This window comes from Zophobas morio, unplaced genomic scaffold (genome assembly GCF_036711695.1).
Source record: "Zophobas morio isolate AGI-343-1 ecotype UQ-CSIRO unplaced genomic scaffold, CSIRO_AGI_Zmor_V1 ptg000024l, whole genome shotgun sequence".
Classification (NCBI taxonomy): Eukaryota; Metazoa; Arthropoda; class Insecta; order Coleoptera; family Tenebrionidae; genus Zophobas; species Zophobas morio.
In genome coordinates this window covers 8541546-8568864 of record NW_026972129.1, presented here as the reverse complement: position 1 = coordinate 8568864, position 27319 = coordinate 8541546, and the positions used below count along the sequence as shown (strand labels likewise).

General features: G+C 31.2%; 1 protein-coding gene and 1 long non-coding RNA gene across 3 annotated transcripts in view; both read left to right on the top strand.

The window, feature by feature from the left end:
* LOC135135397 (dendritic arbor reduction protein 1-like) overlaps positions 1 to 27319 on the top strand; it is a 182499-nt gene that overhangs the window by 57380 nt on the left and 97800 nt on the right. Inside the window, exons 1-2 of one of the 2 annotated variants that reach the window (XM_064064437.1) lie at positions 14719 to 14876; positions 14982 to 15029. The exons of the other annotated variant lie outside the window; for it this stretch is intronic. The gene's annotated coding sequence lies outside the window, so the exon portion shown is untranslated. Of the gene's footprint in view, positions 1 to 14718; positions 14877 to 14981; positions 15030 to 27319 lie in introns of those variants that run through there. 2 annotated transcript variants of the gene reach the window in all.
* On the top strand, positions 12534 to 13552 carry LOC135135405 (uncharacterized). Its single transcript, XR_010281529.1, has 2 exons — positions 12534 to 13134; positions 13195 to 13552. It is a non-coding gene; the product is annotated as an uncharacterized LOC135135405 (long non-coding RNA).

Genomic DNA, 27319 nt, shown 5'->3' with positions numbered 1-27319 from the left:
TAAAAAACTTCACTATTTTATTAACGTCTTGTGTATACGGAAGCCCAGAATGGTCAAGCGGAAATTTTATTCCAAGTCAACATGTCGTGAAGAAACTCGATATGTTGACAAAAAACAAATTAAATTTCCCCCTGTCCATTCTGCGCTTCTACATAGAGCTTATTTTTCAATAAAGAATTATTTCATTTTGTTTTAAGGTGGAAGTGATCAATAAAATTTTGAAAACTAGTAAAATAATTGAGAGGATAAATAAGCAATTATTTTTACTGAAAATGAACAAGTGAGGGTTTTCTGACATAATATCCAATCTCAATGTGTATCACATATTAGTTAATGTCAAAAGTTATATAATTAAGGTCCCACAGGGAAATTTGACTGGACATAAGAAGGAAGACAACCAATACTTTTAGATTACAAAATAAAGGAGACAAATATTGAAAAAATAAAAACAATAACAAGTTAAGAACGTAAGTAGTATTTGTGAAAGCCGAACATATTTCGCGGAAGCATACTCAGTTCAATACATTAGGATATTTGTAAACCTTATTTATTTTTTTAATTAAAATTAGAAGATGCATGACGTTTGATTTGAACGTATTGACGGTGATCAGTTTTCTAAAAATAATGTTTTTAATAACCTATACCTCTTCATCACAACTAATTAGACTATTTTTGATTAATCGTTTTTACTTAATCGCATCAAGTATAACACTAGACATTCATCTAAGTATTTCAGGTATTTAGGTATTTACTTTATTAATATATTATTAATGTCCTTGTAAGCATCCCATTAATAAATGCATCTGTGTTAATGAATTTCTTGTAAAAAGATCACTATTTTTTTTCGAAGCCTATTTTCAGATGCGCAAAGATAATTGCGTATAATGTTATTTATGAACCGTGACCGTCGTTGGTCAATCGCTTCCAACAAATACCAATCGCTCAAATTCTTAATGGCAACAATTATTTACAAGTTTAATATCACTTAAAGCAATTTGCATATAATAAACGATTCCAAAGCATAACATAAGAATGGAAATAATTAAAACAAGACGCGGTATATTTCATTATACATTTGTAATTTACAGCCGTAATCTTGATTACAATTACAAAATATGGGCAACATTTACTACGTCCTCCTACACACCGTTTTCAGGAAATAATAACAACAATACTGCCAACTTAAGACAATATAAATTACAACGTTGGCTGAGTAATGTACAGCAAATGTCCAATTTATCTCGACCAATTATCGAATTTGGCGAAGCCAATTCTTTAAAGCAACGTGTATACACGAGAAAGGGCACTCAACAATATAAAGCAATTATCAAATTTTGCTGACGTTTATTTTTTATCTAAACAGAGATCTACTGTTCGCATTAACTAGTGCTTCCAAAGCGGTGCTCATTTTTGAAATGAATGTCTTTGTCCTGTCATAAATTTCTTTTAGAATACATTTACTTACGGTTTAATCAAGATTCCGGAATATTAATTTGGAACATTTAACTTAACATAAATCATTAATTCATAATTAATGTGTAAACAGATCTATTAACTATAAAAATATATAACCGTTGGCGTTGGTGTACATAAACTAAATATGCACATACTTAAATTGAAAAAACAAAAAATACAAAAAGATCAGAGTACCTCCTGATAAGGAGACAACGTTTAAAAGATAAATTTGGTTTTTAATTTTCAAATTTATTTTGTTAGGTTTTATGATCCTAATACACCCATAAAAATAATTTAAAAAATTATGTATAAAAAAAATAGAGTTTTTGGAAAAAAATGTTCGTGTCCATGTGGTTTTTCACACGGGCTATATCTTCTAATTTTTGTAGTGTTTATATAATCTTCAGTTTCGATTAGCTAACTTTTTATTTTTGATTTTATTGTGCAAAACTCGAATGTTTTTTTATTAGTAACATACCACAGTTCACAGGAGTGAGTAATTCGATACTAATTTTGCATTATATCTGTTTTACTATAAGGTTACTGAAATTTTGTTCGATATGAAAATTCAGAGAGTTTCAATTTTTAAGTGTACATATGTAAGGTTATGCTTTTTTGGAAGGTTTTTTAGTTTAATCAAAGACATGACAAATATTTCCATGGCCAACTCTAATCTGAAAACTTTTTGATCACCCGTTACAAAAAACGCGGGCCAGTAGAGACGATAAGTTTCTCAATTTTACGTATGTTAATTTCAGACTTTTTAAAATGGATGATTAAAAGTGGTGCAATTATAGAATAAACAAAGGTTATTTTAGTCGTTTGTCGAAGTTGAATTGCTGAGCTTTAATGTATTCACACTGGAGTACTTAATTAACAGTTTCTGTTTGGTTAATTCGACGTTATGAGATGATCAAGGCGATGATGGTTCGGAATGGGTATACGACTTGTTTCAGTTATCGTCTTTAGCTGATATTTATGAATGAACGCTTTCATTAGGTTCGTTTTACGACTAGAAGTTATAGAGGGCGTCCGCACGTCGGCTCGGCTTTTTGTCGGACGATTAGCGTTTTCAATTGCGTGTATAATAAACGCAAAGTATTATAGAAAATACGAACGTAAGTTTATTAATACGGATCGTGTATGGGCAATTTCCACACCGCTGTTTACCAATAACAATAACTAACATCCATCTCGGTCGACTGTAGATAAGGTACAATGGCGCGCCAACAATGGACGTTAAACCGTCTAAAAGTCGATAATAACCATCATAATCTAGCAAATCATTGTTATCACGGTGCAGAATATTCCCATAAACGTAATTATAATGTGAGATGTTGCCATGATGAATGGCTGGGCATCCGCGTGGGCGGCTGTGGCCAAAGCCGCGTGTTGACTCCGCGGGCTCTAATGAGTTTCTACTATAAATCACTGCATAACCCCCGGCTTCTATTAATTGTTCCTGTCACTGCTAAAAACTAGCTCCACCAATATAAGTGTTTGAAATATGTCCGACTACGATGCCCAAATGAGTTATCTTATGACTGCTTTAATCTGATTTGTATGCTTCGTTACAACGGTGTTAAATTAATTATCCAGCTTTTGGGAGCCGAACGAACAGACCTTCCCGACTCGCTGATTTATCATCTCACCGACCTGTCTGCCAACTTCACCACATCTATTCCACTAATGGAAGAAGTAGAAGATAAAGCGTCACAGTCACGACAATACAGAAAGCGCAGATATCTGTTTCTTCTACCTTGTGCTTTTATACCCCCCAGACCCCCGCTTACCGGTTGTTCGCGTCGATGATTTTACAAGGGCAGTAATATCTAAGAAGTGCTAGCAAACTGCCATTTCATTTATGGTGCTGATTATTATTTTGACGAATAGTCCGAAATTATTAACAATCAAAATATTGTTTGGAAGATCTGGTTGCAAAATTTTATAAAGTTATTTTGCAATAAATATATGTACATACTAAAACGATTTTATTAAACTTAACTTGTAAAAAATTATATTTGCTTCAATTTCAAACTTTCTGGTAAAGTTTGTAACATAACGTTACGTTCGCTGATTAAACGAAAATGCGATAATTAACAAATACTTTTCAAATTTTGTGCAGTAAAATGTAAATCTTAGAAAATATCCCAAAAATTCCAGTCTGTTCCTTTTTCTAAAGTTCTAATAAATAACTCTAGGCATTTTACTTCACTTGTGATTTTTGATCCAATATTTTTATAAAACATTAACAAACGTATTATTATTATTCTACAACAATACATATCCTACAAACATTTTCACCTTCTATAACGTTTCGTCTATAGGCGCAAGCAGACATAGAATTAGCGACATGCATATATTTAATTGCGGAAATCCCATCAGTGGAGTCATATATGTAGGTACACAATGAGATTGTACGTAAGCATTAGACAACCAATGCTACAATCGTGCCGCGTGTGTTATTTTAACAGAGCTTGAAGTACAATAAAACCAGCTTTTTCGAAAAATTATAAAATTTGATCCTGCGGAATTTATTTTTTTTAAGAGTACCCTTATAAGTTAAAATAAAGATATGTATGTAATGTTAAATGTAAATGTAAAGAGGCGTGGGACGGGTATGGTTCAAATGAGTTTTTCCTTTCCAAAATTTTCTGATGACGTCATTACTATTTTTACAAAGACATAGCATAGATCAACTTGGATAAGTGCAGTGTAATTCCCACATTTTAGAGAAAATGGAGTGAGCCGTTCCTGATTTAATCAATAAAATAACTTGTCTCATTCATTAATTTTTTTAAGTGTATAAGCAAGTCTAAAAAATATGAAATACAGTGATAGATCATGAATTTATGAGTATAAATCCATCATATTTTGCACATTTTCGATACGATTTATTCTGCAAAATTTTAAGATGACATCATCATTTTTTGGGGCGATAAATAAATGTATTTTGATTAAAATTTTACCGTGCTTACGATAACTTTAAAACGTCTGCAAGATTTCAAAACATTCGGTTTTGCAAATTCAAAATTAAATGATCTTCATAGTACACATATAAAATTTGGCAACAATCGGTCCGGTAGTTTCGGAGATTATCTGCCTAACAAAAATTGAGACAAACGGCGGACAGACATATAGACATATAGACAGATAGACAGACGGAAACGAGATACCTATGTTTTTGTACTTTAGGAGTCATGACACATCGAGAAAATGTGGACTCGATCATAAGACTTCCTTAGCGTACGCTCGGGAAGTAAAAATTGAACAAAAATTTCGTTAGTTCCAAATAAATGTCTCAATGCCGTTTTTCACTTGTTGTACACAATATTCTTTCCACAAAAAAATCAGCATTTTCGTATCTCAGCAGGTCAACAACTTTTCACGCTTAATGGGAGGTTGTCCTGTCGGATCAAAATATGACATCACGCCTGCCATGATATTTGTCGATGAAGGGTAACAAGCGCTTTTTATAATTCAAAAAAATAAATATCTTGCTTACTTGACCCTTTTATTATGAACGTTACCATCGGCGTCAGTGGCTTACCAAACAAGATATTTTTTGCAAAACTTTGCTTTCGCATTAAATTTTTGGTGATAATGGACATCAAGACGTGAAAATACCGAGTGACTATTAATATTTGTGTTTTTTGTCAGGTTGCCATTTAAAATTCTATGATGGCATACCTACCTCATTGTAAAAGTGACATTTATGACAGCTTTTATTTTCCAAACCTATCTTCGGCCCGGCCAAGAGATTGATGGAGAATGACAAAAAAAGCTGAATTTTTTGAAAGCGCCAAATTTTTGTCAAATTGTGTTCACTGCCTTCTAGATTTAAATCATTTATTAACATCTTGTATAATCGTCAGTAAATAGACAAAGGAAAATGGGCAACCCACATTTTCGTATTGTACAATTTGGAAACACCAGACACACGAAAATAGACATGCGTCGAATTTAGTTTGTTTTCAAACATTCAAACAAATGTTGAAGACAAGAAGACAGAAGTCAGATCTATAAATAAAACATGAATTTTGATCTATTTTTTACTTCTAGCGTAAGCTAAGGAAGTATTGTAATCGAGTAAAACGGCCGACTCCCTACTCTTATGTTTTCTCGACCTTTTATGACCCCTAGAGTAGGAAGAAATAGGTCTTCCGTTTGTCTGTCTGTCTGTCTGTCTGTTTGTCTGTCTGTTTGTCTCTCTGTTTGTCTCTCTGTTTGTATGTCTGTCTGTCTGTCTACCGATTGTTGTCAAATTTTGTATGTACAGGGACTATCATGTCTAATTATCCTCACCAACAATTTGATGACATCATCTCCAAAATTTACAATAGTAAATTTATTTTTATAAAATGAGATACTCCCCCACTCATATATATGAAGCCGTGTTGAGTTTTTACCCTATACACGATTAAAATTAGACAGTCTTTTCTACATTTTACCATATTTACCATTGGTTATTTCCGTCAATTTTAAGAAATACGTTATATGTCTTTTGAACAAATCGTAGAAATTGTAGTGATGTATTGCTAAACACCTCATGAATTATAAAAATATATATACATAAGATTTATTATTTAATGAACAGAAGGAACAACAAACTTCAAAATGTTCAAATCTAAAATTAAAATGCCTACAAAAGTGAGTGTAGTTTTGTAGCAGAGGTTAAATCTTTTTTTTTTTTGGTTTATAATACGCATTAGATTTGGAGTCAAAAAATTTTTATAAACACACGAGTATAATCTAATGATATACTCGTGTGTTTGTAAAATTTTTAAACAAATCAGTAATTCATTCTACGGATGGTACGAGTAAGTAGTGGCAAAAGCTAAAAATTTCAGTGGCTGCAAATATTCTTATACAAAAAGCAAAAATTAGTCGCAAGTAAATCTCAGTGTATTATCCTAATGTGTATTTTGTTTAACATTATTTGGGCCATACTTACCAATAGGGTAATAAATTTACTACAGTTTGTTAACTTGTTGACAATTTACATGGCTATTTGTATAATGTATCAATATTAAATTTGTTTGCCAAAAGAAGATTAATTTAGTAAAATTAAGTATTTTCAACGAATTACTAATAACAATTGTGCGTCATCTTTCTGTCTTATTGTATTTAGTATACTATAAACATTTCACTTAACTTAATTGACGTCATTCATAATAGCTTCCTTCGTCTATTATATAGTTTTTAGCTACTGAATATCTAAAGTTTTGAATAATTCATTGCATTAAAACCCTAAAATTTTGATGCACCGTCATAAACTTTGTTATTTATGGGCTATATCATGTCATCAAGGAAATGTATCATCCTGCAAATAATGTATTTGCATTAAAATAGCAGCTGCTTAATGTATTATACAAAAAAATTGTATTTATCTTTACAACAAAAGTGACGTTTTTATAATTTGCAAAATTAACAATGAAAACATTTGATTTAACCCCATTTGGGGTTAACGTTTTCTTTTTTGTATTTGAGAGGAAAATGTTCACCATAACAATACCTATTTATTTATCTTATATAAGGTTAGCGTAACTAATGAAATGTAATTTTGATAAAAATACTATCGTGAACATAGTGGAATATAGTGGAAATTATTTTGTTTAAAGAAATGTGTTTGTTAAAACAATGCCATAGTTGTTATATTTAGCACATATTTTACAAAAAAGGAAGACAATCATCTTAACAACACTGGGCAAACCGAATAAATTTTTTATTGTTTTTTTTATTATTCAGATGTAATAAATTACTTAATCACATATTTTTTAGTATGTGGTTAATAGTAAGTATTACCATAAAAAAATAGTAAAGATGACACTACGATTATGCAATTTATTACAAATTTCATTTGCAGTTTATAAGCAATTCAGATTTTATTTGACAACATTATCTTCGATATTTGTTTTTTCTTTTTTTACGGTCTTTGTTTTTTATTCCTATATTTTTGTGTGAAACTATTCTTCGCTAAATACAAAAAGTGATGGTCTGAACCAAATTCATTTCCTCACCAATAATACTACTCGATTCCCAGCGCTAATTATCATCAGATAAACAAATTCGATTAGCACTTTCGGTTCCTGAACTTTTAGTTTATCTTCCAAAACGTGTGAATTGGCTAACCTTCCCGAAGAAAGCGCGAGCAATAAGTATAACGAAGCCGTGAATTGTGACGAATTGACCCACGCGGCAGAGGTGTGAAACTGCTAATGTTAGATACCGTCTGCTCTATTGCAGAAATCTCGTGGGTGTTGAAAAACACCGAAGAAAGTTGCAACAATGCAAGAATTATGAAATTACGAAACTCGATGGGATTTATCATTTTTATTGGCATATACTTCGTCCCACTCTTCGCCTGTGGGCTGATCGGTTTACGCATTTTTATAATTCAGTGCTCGTAATCACATTTGATTAATTATCGTGCGGACGTCTCAAAAAGCTCTCCCGTTGCTCTCTTAACGCATCGTTCAAGTCTCCGCGGTTACAAGCTCCTTATACAACAGATTTCAACCCGCTGTTTAAACAGCAATCGTATGCATAAATAAAGAGTCAAGGCAATTGTAAATAGCAATTAAAGCACTTTATTGATCGTTCTGGAATGTTTTTATTAATTTCTTCTCGGTTTGTGATTGACACTATGAGCAATACTTGCTTCATAAGCATGTTATTATTAAATTAATACTTGTATCGATAATTAAGGAATGTATATAACACTGTCTGTCTAATAATTTTAATACTGATTAGCATAGAATGCGATACCAAATGCCATGAAATTCCTGTAATTTAGGTCTAGAGTATTCGTGTAATAATAATTATATTTACCGTGCGGGCGGCGAGTACCTATACTTTTATGGCAGCGAATAATTTGAAATTTTAAAGAGGTGATATAATTGTCGTATTAATTAAAGAAATCATTCTTTGTACCTAATAGTAACATATTTTAAAATGTCTTCCTTGTCGTTATTCAAAATTAATGAGAGTGTAACCAGTGCTAATGCTATACAGTCTTAATACCTTTCACCCACTACGGACATTATCCAAACAATGGTGATGTCCGAAATGTGTCGGAGCAATAAAAGACTAAACTAAGTGCTAAATTAAGTGTATAATGGCAAGACGATGGTAATACAAAAATGATAAATTCTAAAGTCTTCGTAAATTCTTTGTTTACTACAATAGATAATCCTACTTAACTCACATTAAAAAAAAAAACAATGTAAGTCAGAGTGGACGATTATACAAAAGCAAGTGAAGGAGTCTCGCTATTTTATCGAAGTTACCATAAATTATTGAAAAGAGACCTGTTGAACGAAGGTTAGAGAAATCAGAGCAATTTCATTGGAGATACCAATATATCGATAAGTTTTTGCGTAACCAATGATTGTTCATTGTTACGAAGAATTTTCCTATTAAAATGGTATATTATTATTTGTAATTAATCAGGCATGTGGATGGGAGATCTTATAACCTAGTAATTCAAGTTTTTATCGTCTCTTACATTAACTGTTCTTTTCCACGCTCACGTGTTGAAAAAAAATCAATAACGTGCTTAGATTCCCATGAATGATTAAATAATTATAAATTTCAACTTGAATTTTTATCCTTCAAGATAATAGTAATTTAACTTCCGAGGGTCAAAAGTAAAATTTACATCACATAAAGTAGAAAAGATTGTGAACGTTTCGGCCACAGCGTTAAACAAATGTTTAACTTTTGTATTTTTAAAATGATTGATTTTTCTTCGAGAGCGCACTATTTATAGCTATAAACGGTAATGAATTTTCATTAAATGCTGCCGTAAAGTACGTGACCAGTTTTTCATTGGGTAAACACCAAGCAGAACTGGTGTGTGCCCGTTTATATTTAATAAAAGAACCGTTTGCTTTCGCAAGATGCGCGAATAAAAATTGAAATAAATTGCCATTACATATTATGTTAACTTTATATTGCAATTTTGAAATATTCTTCTGCAAAACTTCAGACCACAACTTTGTCTCTAATACTCTTTAATGTCATACGGTACAAAATATTTTGATTCAAAGCTGACTTTGACTTCTGACCTACAGATGGAATGTGAATATCTGGACTTGGATGCGCGTTATCATCGCTGCTATTATTTTACCTGTGACATCACTGACTTAACAAGATAAAATCCAAGTACTTGCGTCAGTGATAAACCAATTATAAATTGAAACTCTTTTATTTATTCGGCCATAAGAATTTGCACTTGTCATTTCATCCAAAGCGGAAAAACAATCCTCGTGAGACAATTACACAAAAAACGAGGAACTATTATGTCATCGTTTGTAGTAAAATTTCATTAAGGTAATTGATGTCTGTAGGGGATCGGATTACTTCCACACACGACCTGCAGTTGCTTGGATATTGACATGGTGTTATATTACGTCTGTCTGTGAACATGTCTGTTGGACACGACATGCCAACGTTGACTTATTCCATTAATAATTGCGCCCCGCTATGATGGTTTTTGCAATCACGGAGAAAGCTGATCTCCACCAGGTTTAATAAAATTTAAGAAATACTATACCGCGGCTGTACATAGGCGTAATTAAGATTGGAAGTTTATGGAACGACCATGTTGCAAAATTGCCATCCATCATCAATAATATTGTTGCAGAGTTATTGATAGTAAATAACGTTATTGACAGCAGCGGTGCATTAACATAAATTATGGTTTGCATCAGGGTTAAGTAATTAATATCGTAAACATGTGATATACTGAAAAAGGGATTTGTATTTTTTGTTGCATTGCTTTAATTTGTGTTTTCCCAACACAAAAATTACAAATTAGTTGTTCAATTCAAAGGATTTGCCAAACACAGTTTTAAGGAGCCAGGTTCACAGTTGTTTGTTAACTACAACAGTGCTCAATGAATTCAACGATTTTTTGTACAATTATTGATTTTTGTAACAATTTTATCATGCTGTAACAGTGGTTTAAACGGAGGTTTAAATTACCAACTCGTTTTCTGTTTCCAATAAATACTATGCTTCTGTTTGAACAGTGAGGACTACCACGTCGGTTTTAGGGACATTTTCAGTTGATTGCATCCTTCCTGATTTTTTTTTTAAGTTTTCGCAAATAAAATTTGTATCTTGTTAACAATAATTAAATTAATTCTTTCTTGTTCCGGAAGGAAGATTTAATTACTATTTTGTGTGACGAACTTGTTTTATATATAGCCCGTTTTAAGTGTGATCCTGCAACAGACACTATAAATTGTAGCGATCAGTATAATTATATAGCGGAACAGTATAACGCAATTAAGTTTAAAAGACTTTCAGCGAAAAAATGTAGAAGAAAAAAACCTGAAAATGTGGCTTATATTTTTGAAATTTTCCAGAATGATTTATTTCGCATTAAAAATTGTTTACACAAAAAAAATATTGCGATAACAATAATACGTGTTCAAATTAAGTATATAGTGTGGAAACCGATTACGGAATAAATTTTGTAATTGAATAACTAATGGTATTTGTCGAAAATTTCCAAACAGGTCAATATTTAGGTATTTTTAAATAGGATTTTTAAGCCTTCTTCACTTGTTCATGACGTCATCCCCTTTTCAACTATGACGCCACACTCATTTTTATGGAATGCTAAATTTTTTGTTTTGAATGGTACCCGTAAAGACATCTTTAACAACCCCTATTTGAAAGCTGTATATACAAGTGCTCAAAAAGTGGCACACTAACACAACGACACCTTAATCAGTTCACAAGTCAAAATAACAGAAAAAATTGCTAACTCAATTTGACGTTCACTTCTAAAAATAAGATGTGGATGTAGATGGGTAGGTTAAACAATGTGCAAAATTAGCTATTGTTGTCAAATTCATTCGGAACGATTTTTAAGTTTCGTGATATTATAAAATAAAGAAAACGAGGAGCAGATACCTCCAAAATTATTGAATAGTCAAATTCTGACGCATTTTAACACCACCAGTGAATTAAAATACGATGAAATATCGATAATAAAAATTAAATTTTGAAGGGCTATGTCTTCTATATTTGGGCTCAAGGATTTTTTAAATTATTTTTTCTCTGCTCAATAAACAGTCCTTAACAATATTCATATACCTATATTACCTATACAGGGTGAGTTAACAAGCGCTCGTGTCTCGTTATCTCAATTTTCTTGATATTTTTCTATTTTTCTATATTTAAAGGTGATAGTTATTGCGATTTTTTTACTTTTTTACGAGACACATCGATATATCGAAAGAAAGAGAACAAAAAATAGCATATGGTGCAGTAATAAAATACAGGGTATTCTAAATGAAACAACCGAAATTTCGATACATATTTAAACATTGTAACGGTTTAGATTATTTTAGAAACACTATATTAAAATTTTATCGAATGGATACCACAATAAAGTGCGTACTTCTGTTTATCTCTCCACAAAATATTCCAACGCAGATTTTACTAATAATAATTGCATTTTTTTGTCAACTCTTACACTGCCAAAAAAAACTAAAAAAAAAATAGATTAACGTTGCAGTGTCGCATCGGAATTTCAAAAATAAACTATGGTTATAAATGCCTAGGAAGAGGCTATTGAGAATATATAAAAATATAGAGGGTGTTTTTTTCCATCTCTATTAATAATTAATGCGTTACCGAGGACAATTTCATTATTTTCTAATATACAGGTGTTCCATATAGAATTCCGCGGTCTTATATCTTTAAAACGGATAGAGATATTTAAATTCTGTAAACGCGATTGTTTTTAGTTAAGAGGAAGCTTCATTTTGTCTTCTTGTCGCAGTTAATAGTGTATCACGTGTTAAAGTGAAACAAAATTTCCTTATTCAGTTTTTTAATTTTCTACTCCACTCAAGGGTCGCATCAGAAATCTTTTATATATCCCCACAAAGATAAACATCAGGGAATTAAATATGAACTGCGAACTGACAATCGAGTGGGCCTTCTACTGTCTACGCAATTTTCATAATAATTGTTTTTTATAATTAAAAATTTGGACCATTTTAGACAGGCACCAAAGAAATATTGCAGTACGTAGTTCAAGAGTTCTGCACAGAAAAAAGTCGTGTAAATTTACAATTATTTTACTGTTGCTTTTTATGTATTTTTTTACTTAAATTTAGTAAATTTACGTAAGTTAGCAGCATTGTGCATAAAATAAGTAAACTTGTGTCACTATTTGTATTTTCACAAGTCAAATTGAAAAAACACAATACAGAATCGCAATTGTAAATGTATATTCACTTTATAAATGAATTATACTTTATAATACCGTAAATATACTAACATTTTTTACAATTACTTCCAACTTTGTAAAATAATCCAGTCTACCGGTGAAATCACATGCATACTGTGAATTGTTGATGCGCACGCAATCATTACTATAACGCTTGCAGGTTATAACAAGTTGGAGTGCATTAGTTGTGGTAATATATTTTGTACAAAATAGTGTATTTTGTTGTTAAAGGTAAGTACTTTACTATTCTGGTTTACTATTTTCCTCCAGTTACAAAAGTACACTTTCCAGGCGGATAATTACTTACTATAATTTGCCCATGTCATCTTTAATTGTTATGTTAATGCAATTTTTATCACAGGGTGATGATATGAATAATTTAAATGAAATTATCAAGGTGGCTGCGCCATGTGTAATTGAAATAGGCAAGTATTTAAAACGTCTTTGTACCTGTAACATTTTAATGTATTTTTGTATTTTTCTAGAGAGCGATCCACAAACAATTTATCACGTAGTTTTAAAACGACAAGTAGTGATTCCAAGTGTTGTCACTTTAAAAGATGCAGTATCTTGGGCGTTTGGATTATATTTTATAATGAATTTAGAATATCCAGACAAAGTATCAGCAGTTTTGGAAATGATGCAAAGATTTTTTTTGAAAATACATCCAGATCAAGGATCCAAATCAAAAAGAGTAACACCAACAAAACGCAAAGTAATTGGCTTTATGAACAAATTAAATTAATGTAAAGTATATACAACATCAATGACTTTGTTTTGTGTTTATGATTTTATTACATGTTTATTATGTTTTTCACCATAAAATAAAAGGTTCACTTTGTCCGACATAGTTTCTTTGATTAAAACTAGTACTAAAAATAACAATAATTTGTGTAAATTTACATATCAATTCACGGAAATTTACATACCAATTCACGGAAATTTACATACCCATTCACGGAAATTTACATATTTTATTGTAAATTTACAATCGTCAAAATTACATTTTACTTGTAATTTTACATGTTCTTTTGTAATTTCGATTTACATTCAAAAAGTAAATATCACATTCAAACTTAAAAATACATTTCGTTGGAATATTACCCTTATTATCTCGGGTTACAAATTACCTGTGATTTTCACAGTAAATTTACAAGTAAACTTTTTTCTGTGTGACGTTAAGTTTTAACAGTAGTAGTGAAATTGCATTTACACATTTGATTTTATGACAATATATGGAGTATACAGCTCTTCGTTTAAATCATTTATATTAATTACAGTTAAAAAGTAATATAACACATACATATAAATGTTTTATATCATTGTAATTGTAATATTATAAAAAAAATATAAGATTGCGGTTCTACACCGAGGCCATACATACGTCATAATTACAAAGTAAGCACTAAGTTAAGTTTCAAGCTAAAAACAATGACGTTTACAGAATTTCAATATTTCATTCCGTTCTCAAGATATAAAGTTACAAAGTTTTATCTGGGACACTTGTCGTAAATGGTCCTAAAGTTAATAAGATGTAAACATTTTTATTCGAAAATAGCAGTTTTATTTCTGTTAATGCAATTATGTATCCAAGTTACTACTTACGATTAACAAATTTACGGTATGCATGATTACTATCCTGCATACCGTAAATTTTTCGAAAAGTTGAAGATAAACGACGAAAGGCCGACCTCCGAAGCACTTTAATGCGCTACTCCTACATGGGTAACGTTACTGTTTAAGAAGTCAACGTTTTTATTTCATACTTGTTTGCAATTTATGAACTAGTATTGCTGGCAGACAACTATTGTTAGAGCTGCACAAACGTCACAAAACAAACGCCATGATGTATATGATTTTGTAATTTTCATACATTTTGCAAAAAAGAACTAACTGTATTCGTTGTACTGATAAAATAATGATAAGGGTTTCAACAAGTACTTTTTAAAAATTAGTTGTAAAATGAATGTTATCATGGTAGTGCATATTTTGCAATAAAGAACAAATTCCATCGTACTGGTCATATTATTGCAAAATTTCTACAACTCATCCGGTATTAAGGAAGTTGACCCAGTAATGTAAACACCACGTAAAAGTAAACTGAAATATGTGGACTTAAAAAGATAGATGATTTAAGTGTAGTTGTAACGACATTAAAATTGTGCAAGTATGTAATTCGTCTATAGTATTATAATTCTTATGTATTATTATAATATTATAATTAACGATATTTTATTTATTTATTTATTTATTTATTTATTTTTTGTTATAGGTATGAGGACCTACCAATCTTCTTTGGATTACAACGATTAATGTGGCAGTGAGTAAAAAAGTTAAGGAATAAAAGCGTTTATTTGAGTACAAAGAAAATAAATATGAAATAACGGAATTCAATCGAAAACAAGGTTGAATTCTCACACGTTTATTAATATCGCATGATTGAGTGCGATTTATACACAACGCTTTGGGCTCTTGTCGTAAGGTCGCTAAAACTTACAGCAAACCAAGAACATGACTTACCACTAAACAAGGTTATAAAACGCACTAAAAGGTTACCAGAGAAATTGCGATTTTTGAATCACTAACAGTTATTTCATTTAACTTTTTCTCTCGATAAATATAATGATTAACTATTAAATTAAACGGCTACCTCAAGTTGTTTATAATGCAAGGATTAATGATAATGAATGATCTGGTGCTTGTAATTTGGGTGCCGCGAACATTCGTCCACGTGTATCTATACGAATTCAGCTCTGGCTGTTGTTCGCTGAAATATTTTTTTTACTTACGCAATATAACACAATATAGGTACATGTTTTAATTGATCTCAAGCGACCCATAACAGTCTGAACTTGTGTCGCAACATAATTATAAGTGTTACAGTTTTGACATTTAAAATAGCTGCATCAGATGTTGTGTCTTACACACTTTCATTTTCAATCATAATGTCTGATTTTGTAACGTGAACAACTCTGCTGTACAAGCCTTCGAACTTCAAACATCATCATTCTGTTTCTATTGTTACCGTTACGAGTGTGATAGATGATAAGGTTATTCTCGTAAAAGTGACAGATTTTACGAAAATGCAGTTGAAAGTTCAGTCCGGGAACCTTGAATTTTTTAAGTGACTCAAAAGTTGCACTGAAACGTTATTCTTGAAGGTGTGTTTACATTCCAAAATTGCGGTTAATTTTTAATTATTAATAACCGAGGGATAATGATAACGGTGTTATAAAAACGGTTTTATGGAACAAAAAGTCAACATTTTTAAAGTCTTTATACTGATATGTTCTGGTTCATGTATGTACAATGAGTCCATAAACACCCACATCGACTTCAGTCAGAATATAATTTATTTTAAAACAATAGAACACGATTTTAATGCAACCATTGACAAAGTAACAACTAAATACATGACATGGCATGTGTATAATTAGCATACAAAGTTATACCAAACCATTTTGTGGACTGAATGAAATGTTCTTCCAATCTGACGTTTTTATCAAATCGCAAGTAGAATGCTGCGAAATTTTAAAGCGTTTACACGATACGTGTGGATATAGGAAAATAAACCGTTAATTAGGTGAATTATTATGTTTACGGTTACAGTTGCTGTCGTTGGAAGTTGGAAGATGTCTAAAATTTATGCTGGCTTCCAAAAACAGTAATTTCATTAAAATATTTGTAATCTGATACTTCAGGTTTGCAAAAACGTTAATAAACACTACATACAATAACTACTGATCTACTCTGGCATTTGAAAATTTGGGATCTGATTAGGTAAATTTAAGAAAAATGGAACAGTTCATTCAATGTAGAATGAAATTAATATAAAAGTAACATGAAATTGTGACTGCACTTATTAAGAAGAGATTTACTTTCGATATGGCTCTTTTCTTCAGAACTTTCGCCCACTTTCTACTCCCCCTCCCTATACGAAAGAGGGCGAAACGTCGAAACTTTTTTCAAAATTGATGAGGTCCAAATCCGGGAAACTTATTTTTGTGAAACTGAAACCTACTCCCTTTTCAGGAATTGTTCGAGGAATAATACTTCAACTGATTATAATTTATTTCCTTGTAGTGTTTGCTTGTCATACGTATAGTGTGTATACTGTTCCTTTTTCGGAGGAAAAAGTAAAAAGGAACTAACTAGATAAAATATTACATGTTCAACATTCTTTAGTTTGTGAGGCGGTTCGTTTTTTGACTGCGAGCAATATTCGACCAACTAGAAAACAACATTTAATAAAATAAACATGCAATATGCCTTATATTTTGCAATTGTTTGAGCTAGATGAAAATATTTACAACATTTCAGGTTCTTCTTTTTACAGTTTCCCAGATGTTCGGAAATTATTTTACATGAAGTAATTAATTCATCAAATTAATAATTCTTACCACTACCAACTATTAAGGAGCAGTAAAATGAATTAGTAAATAGTAGTTTAAAAGTAATTTTAAAAATAAACGCTAACCCAAGTCAGCCTCATGCCTCATTGAGTTTTTATTTTTTTATCATATAACTAATGTCTTTAATAAATAATGCACAATTTTACAGATGTGAGAAAAATCGTCGAAGAAAATATTTATACCACTTTCAAAATGCACAAGCGAAGAGTTTAAAAAAAGTATTCCTCGGGAAAAATATTTTCTCGTTGTTTCTAGCTTTTAAAAGTGTTTTGAAAAGCAGTACTTTTTATTTACCTATTTTTTTTTATCGTTTGTGAAAATGTCGTAAGTAGTAGCAGTTTCTGTAACTGTTTAAATGACACCTTATAAAAAATACACTATGAGTTTTCTGTAGTACTAAAATAAGTTTAATAGCTATAATAACTACTGAGAAATGTTAAATACAACCGTCAAGGATGTTAACTGGAATTTTGGACACGCGTGTGCAAAAATCGATTATACATTTTATTTGTGTTTGTAAATCTGGTCTAAAGTAGGTCGGTCGCCGTAGGACCCGGAAGTCGGACAGATTTCACGTTACTGCTACTGAACTTATCTGAATCAATCTAGTTTCATAATTCTGTGTATTTATTATAGTCGTGAACAACATTAGCACACCGATTATGCGCAACCGATATCGCTTATTACAAAGCCGCAACGAATAAAGATTTCATTAAGATCCGATGAAATTTGATATCTAAACTTCAGGCTGAAAAGTTCAAAAACGTAATTTGCTAAAACAATGAATTTACTTCAAGACGTTTCGTAATCTTCGTCTTGTCATGAGAACATGACGACCAAATTGGGATAATCAATAAATTTCTCATTAATCTTGTTGCCACTATCTACTATGGTCAGGGGTTTCATCTTATATGGATAAATTAAAGCCGTTCAAGGTTAAAAAATCATTTTTAGGAAATACAGTTAAAGTAAAAAGAAGGATATTTATTTTCTCGTTCTGAGTGTTTTTATAGGCGCTTTATTAAACAAATTCTTCCTTTACTATCTGAACCTTGAGGCTAAATACTTTCTGGCCATGAAGGTTTAATAGTTTTTGTTACATAATTTTAATTAAGTGGACATGGAATTATTGTAGTCTTGTTTCATGTACAATTTTGAAAGTTGTGTGGGAGGTTTTTTTGTTATGATTTCTCGTGCACATTTAAGCAACTGGAAATGTGTGATGTGTTACTCGTTGTTTTGCTTCATTTAATTTTTATAACGGCACATAACTTATTATTACAATGCTATTTGCATTACTGTATTTACAAAAAGAGTAATTACATAAGATTAAAATGCTGTCTTTTTCCCAACTGATGTTCAAAGTTTAAAAAGCCACATCACTCGAAGCAGTTTTAATATTTCAATCCTGAATGTGTATATACACACAATGGAATCAAACGCCTACAAAAATTATTGTGCGAACGAGCTTTACATGAACTCGGCTGTCTACACCCACATCGAACGCAGTATTTTTTCTTGTAGTGGAAGGTGGAAGCTGCCCTCTCTGTTCATTGCAGGTCAGAAATAAGGAAAAGGCTATCTCGATCGTTGTGCATTTTCGTCCTTATAAAGAACACCTTTTTCAGCTTGTACTTTTCCGACCTGTCACGTGTTAATATTAGATCCAGCAATGATTTATGAATTGATTGTTCACAGTTCCGTGCTTTATGTTTTCCGTTTCGTCGGGTTGTTGCTTTACGTGATGAAGCTTCATCGACGTTTCAGACCGTTCCGGTAAATTGGATTTACGATGACTGATAACAAAATAAATTCGAGTAATGGACATTCTGAAAGGCATATCGGCTGATACGAACCGTATTGTCAACCGCAACTTAGATTTACTTAAGTGTATTATACATTGTAAATTTAAATTTATTCATAGGGACATTTTTTATGAATATTTCTTACACTAATCACTCAACCACGTGGGTTTTATTATTACTCTGCTTAATTTATAGGATCAAGTTCAATTATCCTTGAATCAGGATATGAAATTTGAATATTTCTTAATGGACATTCTGTGTAGCACAATGAATACGTGACTGATACGCCATGTACATTTTTTTTAACTTTTCCAACTATTTGCTTTCTATCTTGTCCAAACTGTTCTAGACGGCTCAAGCGTATTTATTTGTTTATTTTAGATATACCTTTATCACAAGTCAGCAAAATTCTTTAAGGTATATAGTTTATGCAAATAATTACATTAGACAACTAAAAATACACAAAGCAAATAATCGGATGTGAAAGAGAATTCTGACACCTTTTTAAAGTTAAAAAAATGAATAACTTTACCGGTTGAAACAGAATATGTTTTACCTTGAACTATCAATTTATCTTGTATCAAATAAATATCTAATTCTTTCAAGGCCCTGTTTTTGCAATAACAAATGAAACTGAACAAGTTTCATATATCAAAACAAGCGGTGGCAAAGAAATCCATGAAAAATGTTTAGATTTAAACGCGTTCGGCAGCTTATGTTAAGAAATATCTGTTATGTATAAGTATATACATAATGGTAATATTTTATTCATCTTTTCTGATGTTACACCACACTTTTACTCTGGTAACCGGCTAATTTCAGTCACCTGTGTTTTACAGCTAAGTATAATATTCTGTATTTCTCCTTATCTGTCTTTTAAACTCGGTAAATATAACAGGTTTTAAGAAATTTAAAGTTTATTTTACTTATCATCTTTACAGATATTGAAAGTAGTCACTTTTAGAAGAAAACAGTTTAACCACACCTTTGGTATAATGTGGGTGACAAGTGCGAATCGACCAACCCTTAATTCGCTATCAGGTTAGATTATTTTCTTATCTTTGCGTTTTAATTGCCTTGCGGGAGACACTAAAATTTAGATCTGCCATCTAATTCTACTTTCCACTCTTAAATAGTATTGCAAATTTAACACGGCTGAGTTGGCGCCTTGAATAACCTCTCTGAAATTCCATTGACATTTAGATGTATGTTATACTGCTGATAATAATGTAACAAACACTAATTAATTGCGGACTGTTAATTGTTTCAAGGTACTAAATTCTGCTCTTTGGAATGCTAAAATTTATCATTTTTCCATCCTCGTGGATGACGCAACTAATTAATTTTGTTTATTAATTAGTTAGAAACGGAACTCGTTTATAGTGAAAAATATCCCAAGATATTTTGCCCAAAACCTACGTTTATATCAGAATCAATTATCCTGGCCACTTAAACTTAATTTGTCAGCATTTTTCAATTATAGGATCTCGAGCGAAAAATTCTTCAGATTCCAAAAATTCCAACAGGATTCTTTCTTTTTTACTTAGTCGGTTAAAGGCTTATCTTTATAGACGAACTGTAACATATCCAATTTCACATGGAATTAATATAGTAATTTGGCACGTATCTACATATAAAAAAGCGATTCTTTTGTTAATTTGGCACGTACCGAGGTGATGGTAGTCCAGACCTGTATAATTTCAGGATATGGCATAAAATTAATCCAAGAAGAATTTCGTAACTCTGCATTGAACAATCACGATTCCTTTGCACAACTGTTAGACTTAATTGATAATACTATGACATATAAAAAACTCCACTGTTCGTGACCTGCCGTACGCGCCAATATCCGTGACGTTCACGAAGCAAAAAAATATTTAAAAAATTGATATCGGCATTAATTTAGCGGTGGATGGATGTAGAAGTACGCTTTTTTGTCGAACAGTGGCAGTAAAAGCACTTAATAATAATTACGCTCTCGACTTGCTGCTTATCAAAATAAGCACGTACTTAATTAATATAATTATCACGACACGTTGTAAAACTATATCATCTGGTTTATTTTATAGACTGTTTATGTATAACTGCTGAACAAATTGGTTTCGGTTTGATTGATGGACGAAAATTCACATCCTTCAAAGAATAATAATGTTGCGAAATTAATCTGCTGCGACGCTCCCAACTAATAGTTTGAATTCTTCAATCTTCCTCTGCGTTTTCAAAACAGTTATTTAAAATTTGATTCAAGGAGATATACGTGCTTTCTAAAGTAAGATCATGTCATATTGACCTGTTTCGTATATCTAACAATGACTATAAAGAATACGGATTAAACTTATCTGTTTGCTCTTTATCGCAGTCCTTCTAGCAGAATTTACAATACGATTGACGGAACCGTCAGATATTTTGTTGGTAAGTATGCATACATTTTTTTGTAATGAAGAAGATTTAGGAACTTCAGGACTGTGTTTTCAGGAAAGCGGGTACATTAGATATTGATAGTATATTAGTGATGCTGATCTATTTTGTATAGTAAGGGAGAACTGGAACAGAAAACAAAAGTGCTTACTAAATCCCAGTCTTGCTTCGTATGTTTAAAGAGTAACTGAAACTATATCTGATCTCCACATTTAAATACTTTACGACTAACCTTTTCAACGCTGAAAGATTAACTCTAAAACAACACACTTATAATGTCAGTACTTTTCATCAACAAAGTCAGCATTATCGGGACAACGAACGTTGTTATTTTAATTAATCAATGTTAATAGACTCATACTTCGACAGTTTTTGTCACATTTAATGTTTTCCAGGTATTGGTACTGCAGTATAAAACTAATTAGAAAGATATAAAAACCAAACATTCTATCAAATTTTACAAAGGGCTTCTAAAGCAAACAACAAGAAATAAATAGAAATCATGTCAGCTTAATTTAATAATTCCTAATAAGCTATAAATGACCAATACATAAAGACGCAAATAGAAAAAAAAAAACAGGGTTTTAAAGGATTTAAAAAACAATAATGGTACCCACATTATGGATTTTTTTAAATGATTTGAAACATTATTTTTTCATTAATGCTATCAACCGTGATCAAAACTCACGTCATCAAAATTTCTCTGTTATTACTAAAAAAATATTTCGAAATCATTGTTCATATACCTATCTATAATAATTTCTCAGATATTCACATTACTCAGCTATGTAAACAAAAATATATCATTCCATTTAACAGTGCATGTGGCGCCAAGCGCAGTATTTAATGGCTTTGTAAACAAAATTAAAAAAAAACTATAGACGAATTTTTTAAATAATAAATTAATCTTATAATTTCTACCTGCGACAAACAATTATCATATGTTTATGTTATTAAATTACTTTTTAATTAAATTACTTCGTACAATTTAAATTTAGACCTTTGTAATGCTTTTCCCGAAATTTGTTTTTGCGCTCGAAAAGAATATTTTGTCAGTACATTTTCAGAAATGACCAAAAAAATTTAGTTTGTCGAATGACATTGCATTTTTGACTGTTATTTATTTAGGAGTATTCCATCAAATTATCAAACGTTTTAGAGAGAACCATGGGTATCGTGTCAACTTGACCCCTATTATTTAGCAGTTTAGACACATTGTACAAAACAACACAAGTTCGTTACAACGGATCTCTTATCCATAAATCACTGCTGCTTAGAGCTGAGATGTAAGTTTTAACCAACATAAATATTCTGATAAAAGACGGATTCAAAAATTTTTGCAAAATTTGATAATCTTGCTACATTTAAAGTGTGACTCCTTTGGACCGGGCACGGAATTTGCGCCCACACGTCTGAAAATGTTGATGTCCTTAGTAAAAATCTTGTGTAAAACGAGTAGTGGAATTAATAGGACGTTGATACAGTTTGTTTTGAGAAGCCACAAACTTAACTTGGTCACGCTTGTGACATAGAACAACAATATACAATTTGTTTAGACGGCCTACAATTTAGAAAAAAAAACGAGACATTTGTGTTGAAAGACAACAAAAACTTAGATAGATAAATATAGATTTAATCTAATTTTGTTTTTGGTTGATTTCTTTCTAAATTGATCTACTTGACAGAGTATCTGAAAATTTGCAGGATGTCAACGATTCTTATTTTTTGTACCTAGAAATCGTTTTCATGTATATTGTCATCGTTAAAACCACAAAAAAGGTGTATTTAATTGATATAAACCGGATAGACTCTCCGAATGTTTTAACGAACTTTGCATAAATGACAAATTTTGAGATACTTTGCTTTGAATTTATAAACAAACTATGTATTTAACATGTTCACGTTAATTCCTTTGATCCAGATCGAGACAAGTATATAATTTCTTGGGTGTTGTATTACGATTATGTCTGGACTCTTACAACAAACCGATAATTAAGACTTTAGAAGTAGAAAATGACTTTATAATGTATCTATCTATTCAATAGAAAGTTGTTATAAAAAAATACCGTTTCGGGCATGATGTGAGTGACCATGTAATAAAAATATTGAATCAAACTGGTTTATTTCTACGAAAGTGAAACTTAATTACAAAAGAAAATAACGTACCTACAAATTTGGAGCCTATCAGTCCGTTAAAAAAAGCTGTTTTAAATAAATTAAATTATGCAAAACGACAAATACAAGTCGGGTCGAGGTTTTGGCCAAGTAATCAATACTATATAATTAGTTGTATGACTTGCAAAACTGATAAAAACCGTTCTCTAAATCCCTAAACAAAACGTTCGAAAAACTTGGACGAAAACGCAATGACCATCTAGACCTAGTTCTTATAAATATTCATGAATCGTTCATTCAATGGCAAATCGACAATCCCAGCATGTTCACATCGCTGATAACTGTTGACTTACATTATTGCTTCCATTTTATAAACGGTACAAGTATCAGTTTTCAGTATATTGATTTCCTTGGAGTATCAAATGCGACCGTGTGTCGTGTAGGCTGCGATCTTTCAGACGATCTGTGGGAAAATGTCGCACACGACGATTTTGAAATCCTGCTCTAATCGGTCAAAAGTGGAGAAAGTCGTACGTGGCCAAAACTGTATCTGGTAGATGAGGAAGTGATTTCTATTAGTCGAAGATTACGACCGGAGTAATGCGTAGCCGTTGCTCTGGGCACTGGGAGATTTACACGCAGACAGAACCGTTAATTCTTACCTTCAACGAACTAATCTCGATTCTATTGACGCTCGATGACCACGTGGTCCGCACGGCGCGAGCTTATTCGACAGACAGTGACATTTACACTTCCTAGTTCTCAACACGTGAGCAGTCGTCGAATAGTGGAAGAAAAGTCAAGATAAATTGTCACAAAAAGCGATCATATTTTATTTGATCTAAAAAGGACTTTCGTCAACGCTTCTTAAAGTACTGTAATTGTCTATACTTTATTGTAAAAAAAATCGTCTAAAGTTATTCCGACAGAACTTCCCTCGCAACTGAAGCATCATCAGACAAGTCCAATTTCTTAGATACATTATAAAATATTTTGTTTTTTTTTTACGATGACATCCATACATTAAAATAAAACATATATGGCTCAATTAATAAATCAGATATTTAGACGCATGTTATTTTACATATTTTAAATGGTATAACTTCAAAGCGGGTGCTAAATTTTCACAGAAATTGGTGCAGTATTTTCTAAGACGAACTGTATAATTTTGTTGTGTGATTTAATTATGTATATGGAGGCTTGAAAATATTGGTACAGTCATACCTTATAGATGTATAATATTTTACATATTTTATCTAGCTTGGCAAAATTTTAGTCAATATATTTAAAAAAAAATAAGAGCCGATTAATAAAGCACAAGTACTGGAACATGATTTTATACATTTAAAGAGATTTTACCTAGCAAATTTTGAGATGACGTCGTCGAATTGTTGGTGGTATGAACAAATAAATTTTGTTCATTGAATTTCAGTTTTTGTGCAGAATATGACGTCATATTTAATTTATTTTGATTAGCTGCACCAACGAATCTAAAAGTATTTTGAAATGCCATCTTCCATTAAAGAAATCTGTGATAAAACATCTTTAGTTCGAAAGCAAAAAAGACTGAAGTCTTGACCGACAGTGATAATCACTAATGAACAGTAAAAACGGCAGAGAACCTAAAGTAGATCCTTGGGGAACTTCTGATAAAGCAACAAACGGTTAGGAAAATAGATATCTCGTACGGTCTTGATTGTCGCTTCAATAAAAACAAAATATCAGAAAGAGTGGAATGAAATATTATTTCTTGAAGAGCCTAAAGAGGCAAGGTAAACGCGTGGAAATCTAATGATCTCTATATCTAGCCCTTTTTTATCTAAACAGTTTGGGATGACACGTTACAATGGTAAAGTGTTTTTCCATAAATTTATATTGCTTAAGTGAAAAAATAATACGACACTCATTGAAAACGACCAAAGACAAATGGATAAGTTCAGAATTTCTCTACCAAAATATTGCTTCCAGTCATATTTTTGTTTGCATAATTAAACGCTTAACTGTTGAAAATAACGAAATCTTAAATAAGAATTTATCGATTGGTAAATTTTATTCAATAGTGTAGATTTGTCTTATATCTCATAAGCCTTAAGTAACTATTTGCATGTGATTAGATTAGAATATGTCGAAAATCGCTAAATAAGGATTGAAAACATAAAAATATCAGTAAGTGTATCTATTAAGAATACCATCTAAAATGTCAACAAGGTGAAAAATTTTTCAAGGTTAATTTATTTACCTCGGAGATACGAGACAAGCTATACAGCGATAGCACTTTCTATGTCCATGGATAATTCACGTTATAACTGACAAACAAATGAGAAAAAAACATGCAGATATGCACAAGGAATGTGCTCTTTCGCGGCGTGACGTAAGCGCCCTTTCCTCTGGCAACTTTCCACGATAAAATACAAATGTTTTTTGTAACATTAACCTAATAGTTATTTTGATGATGTGTTCTTTTTTTTGTATAAGATTTATTTCCATTATTAAATTAATGAATTTATCAGGCGATGTAAAATTATTATTCACCGGTAAAATGTATGCACAAATAAAACAAAACTATAACTATTAACAGTGATAGTTACTGTCATGCACGATTTATATGCACTGCATCTTTTAAATAAATGCAGTACAATTGGAATTTTGTATTCATGTGTACAGTCAATTATAACAGTTCATTGATTTGAGACAATTTTATTTGTGTAACGTTACCCTACGTTTGTGTATGTTATTTTCACATTGTTTGTACATTACAAGTTGCTCTAAAAATTTTAACCATTTAACATTATGTGTGTGGTAAAACAAGTAAGTGCACGACCTTAAACTTTTAACTTTATAGGAACAAAAAAAGTACTGTTATATCATTGTTGAATTTAAAAACTAGTCTTCTTAGTAACAACTAACAAGACATATTAGCAAATCAACCACTGGTATTTTTAATTAATAATTAAGACTGATTTGTTGTCAAGTAATCAGGATTTAATAACTAAAAAAAATCTGAACAAAATTTTTAAGCGTTACATTTCAACATATGCATAACAAATCTAACTTTTTGCATGTAATAATTAAACTATCACGTCACTGACATTGACATTCTTTTTTTGTATGTCCATATGTTTGTTGGTAGCCTAATACATAATTCTAGATTTGAATAATCGATCGAGTATACATTACTACGCAAACGGTTTATAGCCCATTTAGGAATTAATTTGTTTCTTCGTTAAAATTGACGGTTTCAAATACTAACAGTCTTCGTTTTTGATTAAACTCACACAATAAACCTCTTATATGTTATTGCCAACAAGATTTTTCTTATTATATAAAATAATAATAATTTAGACAGTCATCACTAGCTTAACAGAATTTTTATCCGTGAAATAATTTTTGGTGACTCGAAGGTGTAAAATATCCATGTCAAAAATACTTAGTTCGATATAAAAATGTAGAACTTACTGTTATTTAATATTTAAATGATTCCCACAAGAATTAGTGACAGACAAAATACCAGAGAACATAGCAGAGTAATATTTTTCACATGCATGTTAATTATTTGTGTCTCTTGTGAAATAACTCATTTGAACATTCAACACGAAACTATAAATATAAATCTGAAATTAAATTTAGGACGAATACGACTTTTACACACAAAAATACAACAAAAAAATCTAAAAAGCTACAAAGCTCTATGCAGGTCATTTTTCTTATACAGGTTTTTTTAACGAGAAATTTTTATAAAGAAAAGACATACAGCATGCATTAATTATGAATTTTTGATAACATTTTTGGACCATTTTATTCGCTTTTCAGCGGAGATATATATACATACCGTTTGAAACTAATAAAATAAGTAATAAAAT